Source organism: Caretta caretta, chromosome 3, assembly GCF_965140235.1.
Source record: "Caretta caretta isolate rCarCar2 chromosome 3, rCarCar1.hap1, whole genome shotgun sequence".
NCBI classification, from domain to species: Eukaryota; Metazoa; Chordata; order Testudines; family Cheloniidae; genus Caretta; species Caretta caretta.
The window spans coordinates 62,555,264-62,568,602 of NC_134208.1; the positions used below are offsets into that span (position 1 = coordinate 62,555,264).

A 13,339-nucleotide genomic window follows, 5' to 3' on the forward strand; every position below is an offset into this window, starting at 1 on the left:
ATGTATCACAGATTTCTAGCACACTTAATGAGTTGCACTATATTCTTACACAAAACCATGCCAAAAGCCACTTTCAAGAAAAAGAGGTGGACATCAATAGCGCTGTGTTTTAAACCAATGAATACATGTGACCTCAGCTGTTCCACGGCTTTCAAAGAGCAAAAACCCCTTTACACAGCACACGAAAAAGAAAGCTAGAAGTTGTTTAATAAAAAGATATGTTGAATAAAGGAACAGGTATTAAAAATAGACCAGACTTTGCAGAAAATCTATATTCTTTGTAGGTAGCATTATCATCACATTGCCCCAAAATTTCAAAAAGCATCATGATCTCCTATGTAACTTCCATATATTTGTTCCCTTTTGGACATTTCAGTATCTGCTATGAGTAGTAGAAATGTCAACTAGAGCTTTAATGGTCTAATCCTGTGGCATAAAAATAAAAAAATTAAAATCAAGAAAATCCAGATGTTTGTTCTTTTAATCCTTACTCTCTGATTTTACATATATACTGTGGCAGCCTCAAAACAGTAGGTTTTGCATACTATACCATCTCCAATCTGAGAGCTCAGTGGAGAGCAGCACTTACACATACATGTGGTCCTTGTTGTAGTTGATTTATACTAAACTCTAAATACTTACATTAAAATTATGTAGGCTTTCCTTTCACGTAAGAAAATAGGAAAATGTATTCATACCTTACTGAAAATTTCATTTCTAAGAGTAATGAGGTCCATAGATCTCTGACATTAAGTTTCTGCTCTGTGCGGCCTTAGAGGTAAACCAGACCTGTCAGTCAGTGGCTCCACCTCCAAGAAGCATGCCAGCTGCAACACTTCCTCAGCCAAGAAAATCTCTAATCACTATATATTGCTATATATCAATACTACCAGTCCCCATACTAAGCAAAGATTGCAATGAAGAAATAGATTTTAAGTACCAACTAATAATCCTGTATCTTTCCCAAAGAAACACCGCGTTCAAGGTGGACTAAAACTATGAACCTCATTATTCCAAAAGTAAAACATATATGTGTTTTCCTATTCTTGTTTGTAATGAGGGCCACAGATCCATGACACTGGGATTTTCATAACAGTATCCACTCAGAGTGGGAAAAATACATATGCAAAATAGGATAATCCCTTCTTAATTGTTATTAGAAGGGGTTATGCAAAATAGGATAATCCCTTCTTAATTGTTATTAGGACACTACAGCATGGAGCACCCATTTACTAAAGGTGGTATCGACTGATGATTAAATGCCCAGCTTGGAGAACTTGGAGATGGCTTACACAGAGGACCAGGTGGCTAGCTTTACAGATTCTCTCATATGAAATGAATCTTTCTGTCCACTGAGTTACCACAGACCTGAAAAAGAGATAGCATGTGTGCAAGCATACATGCACACTCTGATTTTGGAAGAGGAAGTTATACTTTGACTTGCAGGCCTCCAAGATACAATGCCTTAGCCAGCTGGAATTGGAAGATTAAGATCTTCTTTTCCCTTTGACACTGAATCACAGAGCAAAAACAGCATATTTCTGGTCTGTAAAATTAATATTTATTTTGAGAGTTGTGCAGATATCCAAAATATGCCAGAATTCTTTTTGGGGTGAGAGGGAGCTGGATGTAAGGATTGAATGACAATTTCCTGTGCTCCATGCAACTATGAGTTAATCTTTGGTATGAAGCCAAGATTGGTTCTGAGTACCACTTTATCTTTACGGAAAGTGTAGTATTAAGGTTCCCAGGAGAAAGATCCCTGTGAGCAGAAGTGACTGCTATCAAAAAGCCATTTCAGTTGTGAAGAAGTACTGAGACAACCTCACGAACGATTCCAGTGGAGGCCAGTAAGGTCATGAAGAACCAGGATAAGATCCTATGGAAGAGCACTGTGCAGAGATTTAGTTCTCCAAAATGGGACCACCAAAATCACCAATGTCGGTTCTTGTATGATCTTTTATAGTGTTCTAGTGGGAAGATGAAAAGGAGAGAAAGGGTTCAGGAATCCTCTTGACCAATTTTGTGATAAGACATCTTGTTGCCTTGGTTTTGTAATCCTGCCAATGAGAGAAGAACATGTGAACGCTGTGATTCAGGTGGAGAAAACACAGATCAACAAAAAAAATGAATAAATCTACAAGTAGTTTCCATTGTGAGTAATCTGTCTAGCTGCTGAGCCAGTCGCCTGTAATATTTTCCTTTATATGTGAAGGAAGCAGGCTGACAGTGAACTCTCCTCCGCCCAAGGCATCAGAAAGTGAGTTTCTCTTTATTGACCTGTGCTGTGCATCTTGTTTCATCTTGTCTGTTGATGTATGACATGGCTGAGGTGTTGCCTTTCATGACCAGCACATAAGGGGGGTCTAGATACAGGAGCTGAGCCTTGATACCATATTGAATTATACTGACGTGTAACCAGTTTTTACTGTCTTTGCTGTTGTTTGGACCATATTCTCCAGAATCTGGGTGAGGGGGGATGGGACTCAGCAGGGAGTCTGGAGGGCTTAGCTGGGGGTCCGGGTGCTGGTGTGGTGGGGGTTTAGGTGCAACTGGTTGAGTGTCTGGGTGCAGGGGGTTCATCAGGGTGGGGGCTGGTCTGGGTGAAGGAGGGTGGGGTTCGGGGTGCTGACTGTAGGAAGTGAGGCTCAGTGGGGTGGGGGTTCGGGTGGGGGGGGCTCAGTGCGGGGTTCTGGGTGCAGAGGAGGTCTGGGTATACAGGGGTCTGGATGCACAGGGATTGTGAGGGGAAGCAAAGAAATCTGCAGGGAACATGAATTCTGCGTGCACACAGTAGTGCAGAATTCCCGCAGGAGTAGTGAGTGAAGTGACTGAGGGAGGAATAGGAATAAAATCTGTACTGACTTCATAAGAACACAAGCCCACTGAGGAACATCTATACTGGAATCTACTGATCACAGAAGCATGTGAACATGGGATTACCATTTTGATAAGATTCCTCAGCTTCTCCCATCTTTCCTAGTAAATGAAAACTTTTTAGAGAGCCGTATTTATCTCTACTCTGAGGTGTGGAAACTGCTGAGATATTAACTAACTACACACAATTTATCAAAGCTCTGGCTCTCCAGTATCATTCATCTATGGCCCTGCCTCTGGATGGGGCTTGAATAAGGTGGTTATCAAGGAAGGGACAGACATGGAAACTCTCCTGTCTGAGAGCTGCTATTAACACTATCAACACTTTCATAAACACTTGCAGGGCTGTTGGTAAACCAAAAAAGACAAAGACCTGTGCTAGTAGTGTTGTGCTTCTAAAGCAAAGCAACTGTGACACTGCTGAACTGGGATAGGGGGCTGGGAATCCTTCAGATCTACCGATGTCATCAGGTGTCCCATGCTCATGGAAGCTAATATGAATATTAAAAGTCTCCACCTTGAGTTTTAATTTCTTCATGAATCTGTTGTGTTATTACACATAAAGAACTGACTTGTAGCCTGCTTTGACTAAGAACAAGATGTAGTAAAGGCCTCAACTCTTTACTGGAAAAAGGGACAGGGTCAGTTACTCCCATTCATGGAAAATGAAGGACGGCTGTCTTCACATTTAATCTCTTTTGTGGATCCTTTGACAAGTGAGATGGGGTAAATCTGTGCCTTCTTTATGCATCCCAGGATTGCATAAGCTTTTGGCCACAGTATCACACTGGGAGTTCGTGTTCAGCTGATTATTCACTGTGACTCCCAAATCTTTTTCAGAAAGTCACTGCTCCCCAGGATAGGATCCCCATCCAGTAAGTATGGTCTACATTCTTCGTTCCTAAATGCATACATTTACATCTAGCTGTATTAAAACACATATTGTTTGCTAGCGCCCACTTTACCAAGAGATCCAGATAACCCTGAATCAGTGATCTTTCCTCTTCATTATTTACCACGCCCCCAGTTTTTGCGTCATCTGCAAATTGGTTAGTCCCTAAGGTGCCACTAGTACTCCTTTTCTTTTTGCAAACTTTGTCAGTGATGATTTTATGTTTTCTTCACTGATAAAATAGTCAAGGGCCAAGAACAAATCCCTGCAACAGACTCCTGGAAACAGATCTGCTTAATGACAACTCCCTATATACAGTTACATTTTAAAATCAGTCAGCCAGTTTTCAAATCCATTTAATGTGTGCCATGTTAAATTTATATTCTTCCAGTTGTTGTTGTTTTTTTAATCAAAATGTTGTGTGGTACTAAGTCAAACACCTGACAGAAGTCTAAGTATGTTATGTCAACACTATTACCTTTATCAACCAAACTTGTAATCTCATCAAAAAAATATATCAAGTTAATCTGACAGGATATGTTTTCCATAAACCCATGCTGATTTGCACTAATTACACTACTCTCCTTTAATTCTTTATTAATCTAGTCACATAGCAGCTACCCCATTAACTTGCCCAAGATCCACAACATATTGACAGACCTAGAATTATCTGGGTCATCCCATTTACCCTTTTTAAAAATTAGCGTAACATTAGCTTTTTTTCAGTCTTCTGGAACACCCCTAGTGCTCCAAATCTTATTGACAACTAACATTAATGGTCCAGTAAGCTCTTCAGCCAACTCTTGTAACACTCTTGGACACAAGTTCTCGCCCTGCTGATTTTAAAATGTCTGACTTCAGTAGCTGCTGTTTAACATGCTCCAGAGATAACAGTGGAATGGAAGGAGTGTTATCATCGCCACACGATGAGAGTTTATCGTCTGTTTTTCCACCAAATACAGAACAGAACTATATCAACACTTCTACCTTTTCAGCATTATTGATAATTCTACTATTTCCATATAGTAATGGATCAATACCATTGTCAGGATTCAGAGTAACAGCCGTGTTAGTCTGTATTCGCAAAAAGAAAAGGAGTACTTGTGGCACCTTAGAGACTAACCAATTTATTTGAGCATGAGCTTTCGTGAGCTACAGCTCACTTCATCAGATGCATACCGTGGAAACTGCAGCAGACTTTATATATACACAGAGAATATGAAACAAGCTTATCTTATAAGCTATTACCAGCAGGACAGTGGGGTGGGAGGAGGTATTGTTTCATATTCTCTGTGTATATATAAAGTCTGCTGCAGTTTCCACGGTATGCATCTGATGAAGTGAGCTGTAGCTCACGAAAGCTCATGCTCAAGCTCAAATAAATTGGTTAGTCTCTAAGGTGCCACAAGTACTCCTTTTCTTATTGTCAGGATTCTTTTTGTTCCTAAGATATTTAAAAAGCTTGTCCTTGCTGTCCTCAGCTCTCGTGGCCAAGATTTCACCTTCTCTCTCGGCTTCCCTTATTAGTTTTCTACAATTCCTAACTACTGATTTATATTCATTATTAACAAATTCACCATTCTTATATTTTTATTTTTACAGCTGCCTTCACTTCACTTCCCCTCTAAACCAGGTCTTTTTTTAACCCCACAGTCTTCTTCCTTGATTCTGGGATTGTGACTTTTGGGGCATCTAGTAAGATATTCTTAAATGATTCCCAATTATTCACATTTTTCTGATTTCATCTTTCTCTCACTTGATTTGGATAATAACTGTTTTCACCTTTGTGAAATTGGCCCCATTAAAGCACCAAGTATATATATTACTGGTCTAGATTTTATTCTGCTTACGTATTATAAATGTGATCAAGCTTTAGTTCTGAGATCAGTTCTTCTTTATCTGTTAGGTCAAGGTCTAACACAGAACTTCCCTGTGTTGGCTGCAAATTATTGAGTTAGGAAACTGTCATCTATCATGTTTAAAAATTCCAAGGATGTTTTAGTCGTGGCAGCATGAGACCTCCAGCATACATCACTCAAATTGAAGGCCCCCCCCATGATCATGCAGTATTTTTTCCCTACATGTTGTAGGTAGGCACACAAGAAGGCAGTCCTACTGCGCCTTAGTGTGATTTTGTGGTCTGTAGCAGACAACAGCTAGTACCCCATCTGTCCTTTATCTGTTAGGACATTGATCCATATGCATTCAAGATCATTTTCTTCCAAGTTATTAGGGACTCGGAAACAGGTAATGCAATTTTTGACAGTGCCACTCCCCATTCCCTTTTGCTCACACAGTCCTTCCAAAATAGGTTATAACCATTTAACATTCCAGTTGTGCGAGTCATCCCAGCAGGTTACAGTAATACAAACTAGATCAAATTTAGGCTTATAAATGAACATCTCTAATTCCTCATGTTTACCCAGGCTCCTAACATTGGTGCACAGGCAATTAAAGAATTTCTTTCCTTTGTGTCCTTTGGTTCCTTGATTAATTTTCTTCTGAATATCTCCATTTTATACTGAGTGCTCATATCACCCCTCTTTTTACCCTCCCCTTTTGCTATTAGTTTACCCCCTTTCTGACTATTCTAGCCAGCCTGTCCCCCAGGCAATCGGTCCCCCTTCTACTGAGGTGGAAGCCATCCAAACTATACAGCTCCTCTCCCATAGAAGATGGACCCATGTTCTACAAAACCAAAGCCCTCCATCCTACATCACTTACCTAGCCAGTGATTCTCCTCCAGAATCTTCTGCCTTCTGTCTTCCTTTGCTTGAGGGACAGCAAGGATCACAGAGAAGATGGCTTGGACGTTTTTCTTCTTCGGCACATATCTACTACCTGTGAGATATCCCGCGACACAATGTCATTTGTGCCAATATGAACCATCACCACTGGATCCTTGCCCATCATCTTTAAAAGCCCATCCAATCTTAGAGTGATGTCTCGTACCATCCTGTTGTCCAACTGTCCTGTGCAGAAATTTCTTCTGCTTCTTCTGAGTATTGAATCTCCAACAAGGACCGTCTCTCTATTTTGGACAGTTTGATAACTCTTTGTGAGTCAGTTTGATTTTCTTAAAAGTTGGGCCAAGCTGCTACTTGTATGTATGTTCCAGACTGCGTTCTGTTTCCATATCAGTGCTGTCCAACTATAACAGCAGGATGGGTGGGGTTAGCATGAGGGGGGTGGGGCTGGGCAGGCTTTGGCAGCTAGGCAAGAAGCTTCTCTGGTCCTTTAATATTGCACTTCAACCTCCCTTCTTTAAGGTGGGAGGAGGAGGGAATGGCTGTCTGTGCCAGAGCAAGAGGACTTTGCTGCTTTCTGGGAACTCTCCTACTTGGGGGAGAGAGGCTGCAGGAAACCCTGCCCCAATCTGACCATATGGGAGAGACCTGAGTCTCCAGAGAACCAGAACAGATCTCCAGAATAGGCACTCAATCAGTTAGGAGGTACAGGAGACTGCATCTGGCTTTCCCCTTCTTAGTCTCCTCCACGCTGCACTCTGTGTGGTTGAGCAGGGAGGTAGAGGAAGAGTCCCAGTAATTGTGAGGAGAAAAGGAATCCCCATGCCAATAAAGACAGAGAGCAGAAACCTGGAAGTTTGAAGCCAATTGAAAAGAAATTCTATATATTTGCTCTGTAACAAGGTGGAGTTGATCTGCCTCCCTCTTGCCTAGAGCAGAGACATTTGGCTGCCTAAAACAAATGTCTGATGTCATGGATCTGTGGACTTCACTATAAATAATAAGTACAATGCAAGTTCCCAGTCTCATGGAAATACTTAGTACAATTTCAGTCAACAGTTTAAAAGGTGGAAAAACTTTTCAGCTTAGAAGACCCTTTGACCTCAACCAAAATTCATGGAAGCCATTAGAATTCAAGGGCATTAGTTTTTGAACTTTAAGTTCTTATGTTGAAAAAAACTGCATTAAGACATTTCTGGGTTCCCAACTGTCTCTCTACCCCTATCAATTTATGTTATCTACTAAGGCTTTTAAAAACTACTTGGGGTCCAGAATCTTAGCGATCCAATTTATGCCAGCCAAGTATCTAGTCCCTTGATAGTTAGAGGGCAAACTTAGCCCACTGTAATAACGTCAACAGATTTCTACCGACTTGTTCTAAGTGTTGAGGCATGGGACATAATAATAGCAAAAGATCATAAGACATAACAGTAAATACATAAAAAAGAGAGAAAAAAGTAAGACTTTTGAGTATACTTTGAATAGTACTAAAGAATTAGCAGTATGGATGTTTGGAAGACGAGAACAACAGAGTGAAACATGAGTAAGGGTCCAATATTAAATGCAAACAGCAGAAAAAAAGGCACCAAAGATAACCAAGACAGTTAATATAATATGTGAATAACAATATAAACAAAAATCAAATATACAAGTACAATGATAAATCAGAGGGAAGGACCTTAATGTCAGATGACATTTTGAACTTGACACATATCGAGGGTGGAGGCTTACTAGCTGCAGATATCTAAAATACATGAGAAACTGGGGCTGAAAATTTATTTAAAAATTGACAAACAAAAATTTAAATCAGGCAAGTTGCACAGATCTATGTAGACTATTACTTAGAACAGGCTTGAAAGCTTGTCTCTCTCACCAACAGAAGTTGGTCCAACAAAAGATATTATCCCACCACCTTGTCTCACTTAGAACAGTAGACCAGTAAGGCAACCACTGCAATAATATAGCCACAGGTATGTCTACACTGGAGCTGGAAGTATAATTTCCAGCTAAGGTTGATATAACTGTATAAGCATTGATTGAGCTAGCGTGTAAAAACAGCAGCATAGCTGTGGCTCAACGGGCCGTGGGATGGATTAGCTGCCCCAAATACATACCTAGGATTGAAGACAGGATTGTAGTTAAGGCAACTAGCCCATCCTACCAACCATGGAGCTACAACTACACGGCTATTTTTAGCATGCTAGCTCAATCAAAGCAAGCATGGGTATGTCGGTCTAAAATTACAACTCCAGCTCCCATGTACACATACCCTATGAGGGAATCAAGGCATATACCAGTTTTTAAATGTGATATTTGTCAAATAATTATGGATTACATTGTTACGTACCCAGAAAATCCCTATGCATCAACATCATGTCCACCCATAAGGCCCTATATACCCCTAGAACTTTTGATATAACATTTGTCTTGCAAAGTAATCTTCCCTGCCTTCTTCCCTCAGTGCAAATTTGGGATAGAGGGGGGGGAAAAAAGTTGGGAAGATTTAATTAATCTCTCCCTCTTTCCTTCAGCAGAAATAGATTTCCAAGTAGCAGAATCCTGCCTTTGGTTCTGCAAAGTAGTGTGTTTCCCCCTGTGATGGAATATGCAAACCCCACACTGAGCAACAAGGGGTTAAGGAGCTGCTCTGGGCTCAGCCAGCCCTGCCCTGCCACACATGCAAGAGATGCACAGACTGGAGGAGGAGTTAAAAGGGAGCAGGACAGCTCACTTGGGCGTAGACCAGGGAATGTTTTAGAAATGCAACTTGCAGCTCCTGAGAAAAGAGCTGAGGGAAAGCAGGATCCCTCCCTGAGGACCTGCTTCAGGTACACTGTGAGAGGGAAGCATTCCTCCCCCTCTCTCATGTGTACTCAATTTATTTGTGCTAATTCTCCTTGTCCTGTTTATGAGCTACCCCTGAAGCGGAGAGACCTGGAACTAAACTGAGTGGCGGGCCAAGGAGCCAGCCACTGCTCTAAGGAAAGAGTTAACACACCATGCCTGACCACGAAGAGGTGCCATGTGGTGAGCTGACCCCATTCATGCCTTCCTGTTCAGTCTGCAAACTGTGGACAACAGAGGGATGGTAGGAAGTGGTTCAGAGAGAGCAGCCTGGAGGCACTCTTGGGTGTTGGACCCTTTTGTTACCCTCAAAGGGCCCTGGGCCAGAGCCTGGGGCAGTGGGAGGGCCCAGGCTCCCCTACCAAAACCCCCTCTGCAAGTAGAACTACCTAAGCCCTGATCACTAGGTGACGCTCCCCACAAGTGAAGATCAGCACACACCCCCAGCAGCACTACATGTTGTAAATGAATATCTTCTATTTTAAACTACCCCTGGAAACCTTCTACTCTGCTGGAGTGCTGCTGAGATCATGCTGCTTAGGTACTGCAGAGGAATCTTCTACAAAAACAAGAGGCCAGGGAAAACCATTGATTCTTGCAATTCCATCTCCAATGTAAAGAATTAAAATGGAGGATCTCAACTATTAAATGGGAGAGGAGATTATGATTTTTCTTCCTCTGAGGCTATCCACTAAGACTTTCCCAATAATGTGCCTACCAGCTATTTCCCACCTATTCTTCCCAGAGACCCACTATTTCAGTATTCTAGACATGACCACAACATAATTTCTAATCCTACAAGACATACTTTATACCTCCTCCCCAAAAGACATGCCAACTAATAACTACTTTATACTATCCAAAAAACAGTTAAACCAACTAAAAAAAACCAAACACTTGTTCCCTTCAATACTTGTCCCCAGGCCCATGCCATCTCACAAAAAAATTCTGACTAAACCAATATGTACCGCAGATGTGAATGAACGAGAAATAGTCAAAGTAGCCTCAACATCCCCACTCCACTAACACTTTATTCTACAGCCAATAGACTCCTTGTTCCTCTACCTCAGCATTCCCACATCTCCATCCCCTCAAAAGACTGGTCCTTTACTAGCACCCATTAATATATATATGTAATAATCAGAGCCCCATATATTCCACAATTCTGTCACTGCAGAATGTGCTTCAAAACGGAGCTCCATAATCTCAGGTTTGATAAGGGAAAAAAATGTTTCTAGTCCTTGTAACCAAGGAAATCATATTGGAAACTATGAATAACTGTAAACTGATATAGAGAAGTTTGCTTGAGTCTGCAGACAGCCAGAAACAATAGCTCAGAGGAGTGAACTGCTTAATTCATCTTGATCAGGATCTTCTGGACCACAGAATTAAGCATTCTTGCCATGTAATTTGCAATTCTGCTGCAGCCAACTACCCCACATTTTATTTTGTCTCTCAGTATTGGCAATCCAATGTGTTCAAAAATCATCGGGTAGGACCCCCCCCCCCCAAAGTCATATCATTGTCTTAAAATTCAGAAGATTTAACTCTCAACCTGTTCACCCACCCACTCTCTCCAAGTTTTTTATTTGCCTTCTGGTTTTTGAGCCATTAGTGTATGCTCAGGTCAGATTTCTGAGCTTTTCTCCACAACAAGGGCTAGAAACCTTGTTTCTTAAAAGAAAACGCTGAGATTCTCATCTAAACACTTGACTCCAGAAGCTCACGCTTTAAGAAAAACTTCATGAAAGTTGGCAGAACTGGTCTCTCTAGCCTACTGGGATAGCCTCTTGCTCTTCTGTTTTCCTAGTAAGGCAGAGTTAATTGGATTAGTATATGCTCCCACAGCAGAGGGTCAAGAGTGAGAGCTGCAGTAGTACATCTTGTAGCCAGGAAACAGGGGAGCCAGAAATGTAAACTGGCAAAATGAACTGCCTGGAGAACAGTGCAGCAGCCAAGGCCTGGAAAACCTGGAAGATAAGATGAGGAAGCTGACTACAAGCTCCCTAGCACACAGAAAAGAAAAGAAGGGTCTGAACCAGACTGCTTGGACAACATAATGAAAGCCCAGGCTTCGGAAGTGGAGCCAGTCTACCCAGAGAGCACAACAAAAAAATACCATCCTCAAAAACAACCCCAATGAATTTTATGTTAATGAATATTTTCAAGACTGAGCCATAGATTTTGAGTGAGGATAGTAGAATGAGAATGAATAGTATTTCATGTTTATAGACTAAATTAATGTTTTCACAAAATTTAATTCTGTTGTGTATATTGTATCCTGACAATGCTTCCAAGAAGATGTCATGCACCCCACCTCAAGTTACTCGTCAGATTCATTTTAGACACCAGCACACCTACATAACCATCCAGAAATACCCATGTGTGCTGATACATAGCAGGAGGGAAAGAAAGCTCAAACTCACCTCACCTAAAGTAGGAAAATGGGGGAGGGGCGGGGGGAATAACTCTGATAGGCAAAAAGTCTAGAGGAAGATGAAAGAAAGAAGTTTCATTTATTTTAGCATTAAAATGCTTTAAGATATTTCAGAATTTTAGTAGGATGATACTGTGACTGTGCCCCCTATAAGGCTTTATGGAAATATGCTTATGAATATATATGACATAACTGGAATATGTTCTATGCTACATATGCCATGTAACATATCTATGTAGCGGTTATGATTTACTGAATCTATTAATCCTATTTGTATGCATGTATCATTTTGTATTTGAAGTTATGAATATTGGCCGTGTACTGGCTTGATTTCTAATTAACCTTAGTAGAGCATTTGAGTCATGCATGGACATGTGACTTGCCCAGGTGACTCCAGAACTCCATCTTGGAGCTGGACTTTGCATAGGAGAGAGGAGCGGGTCTCCGCCCACAAGAGAAAGTCTATTGAAGCCCATGGGAAACCCCCTTCATTTTGTCTTCAGCTGGCTAAGGAGATAGCCTCTCCACCCCCAAGGATTCCTGAAAGAAACTGCAACAAAGGACAGTAACTACAGGGGGTGTGAGTGATTGCTGAACCCAGACTAAAAGGAGATTAGTCTGTAAAAGGAAGCTTACTGGAACTGGAGAGGTTTTGTTTGTATTCAGTTTTATTAGACATAGACTTGCAGGTTTTATTTTATTTTGCTTGGTAATTCACTTTGTTCTGTTACTACTTGGAACCACTTAAATCCTACTTTCTGTATTTAATAAAATCACTTTTTACTTATTAATTAACCCAGAGTATGTATTAACACTTGGAGGGGCAAACAGCTGTGCATATCTCTATCAGTTATAGAGGGCGAACAATTTATGAGTTTAACCTGTATAACATTTAAACAGGGTAAAACAGATTTCTTTTGGGTTTGGACCGCATTGGGAGTCGGGCATCTGAGTGTTAAAGACGAGAACACTTCTGTAAGCTGCTTTCAGTTAAGCCTACAGCTGTTAGGGGATGTGGTTCAGACCCGGGTCTGGGTTTGCGGCAGGCTAGTGGGTCTGGCTCAAACCAGGCAGGGTGCTGGAGTCCTAAGCTGGCAGGGCAGGAAAGCAGGAGCAGAAGTAGTCTTGGCACATCAGGTGGAAGCTCCCAGGGGGTTTCTGTGATCCAACCCGTCACAGATACCTTCTCCCACCTAACATTTGGAATTAAAAACCTTCTAGTCCTACTGCTTTCTTTAGCACTACTCTCATTTCACTTGGAGTTAGGAGCCAGATATTGATCTATCAATCAATCAATAAAAAAATGGAGCTTCTATGCCAGGCCACAGAAAGTCTACCTGAACAGAAATGTATTAAATTAAATTAAACAGTGAGGTTGGATGCTTTATCTGCTTCACCTACAAAACCTTAAGTACACTGCTGTACTAACTTAATCCTGAAAGGAGGCAGACAGTCAATTTATAACTTTATACCAACCAGAAAAACTATATTCTGTAACCATATAGAAAGTTAATTGATGAGTAACTTTTTTCAATTTGCTGA

The 13,339-nt window shown here is 41.1% G+C and overlaps 1 protein-coding gene across 4 annotated transcripts in view; it reads right to left on the reverse strand.

Moving 5' to 3' along the window:
• Window positions 1–13,339, reverse strand: part of PHIP (PHIP subunit of CUL4-Ring ligase complex) — a 309,729-nt gene that overhangs the window by 191,274 nt on the left and 105,116 nt on the right. The gene's annotated exons all lie outside the window — the stretch shown is intronic.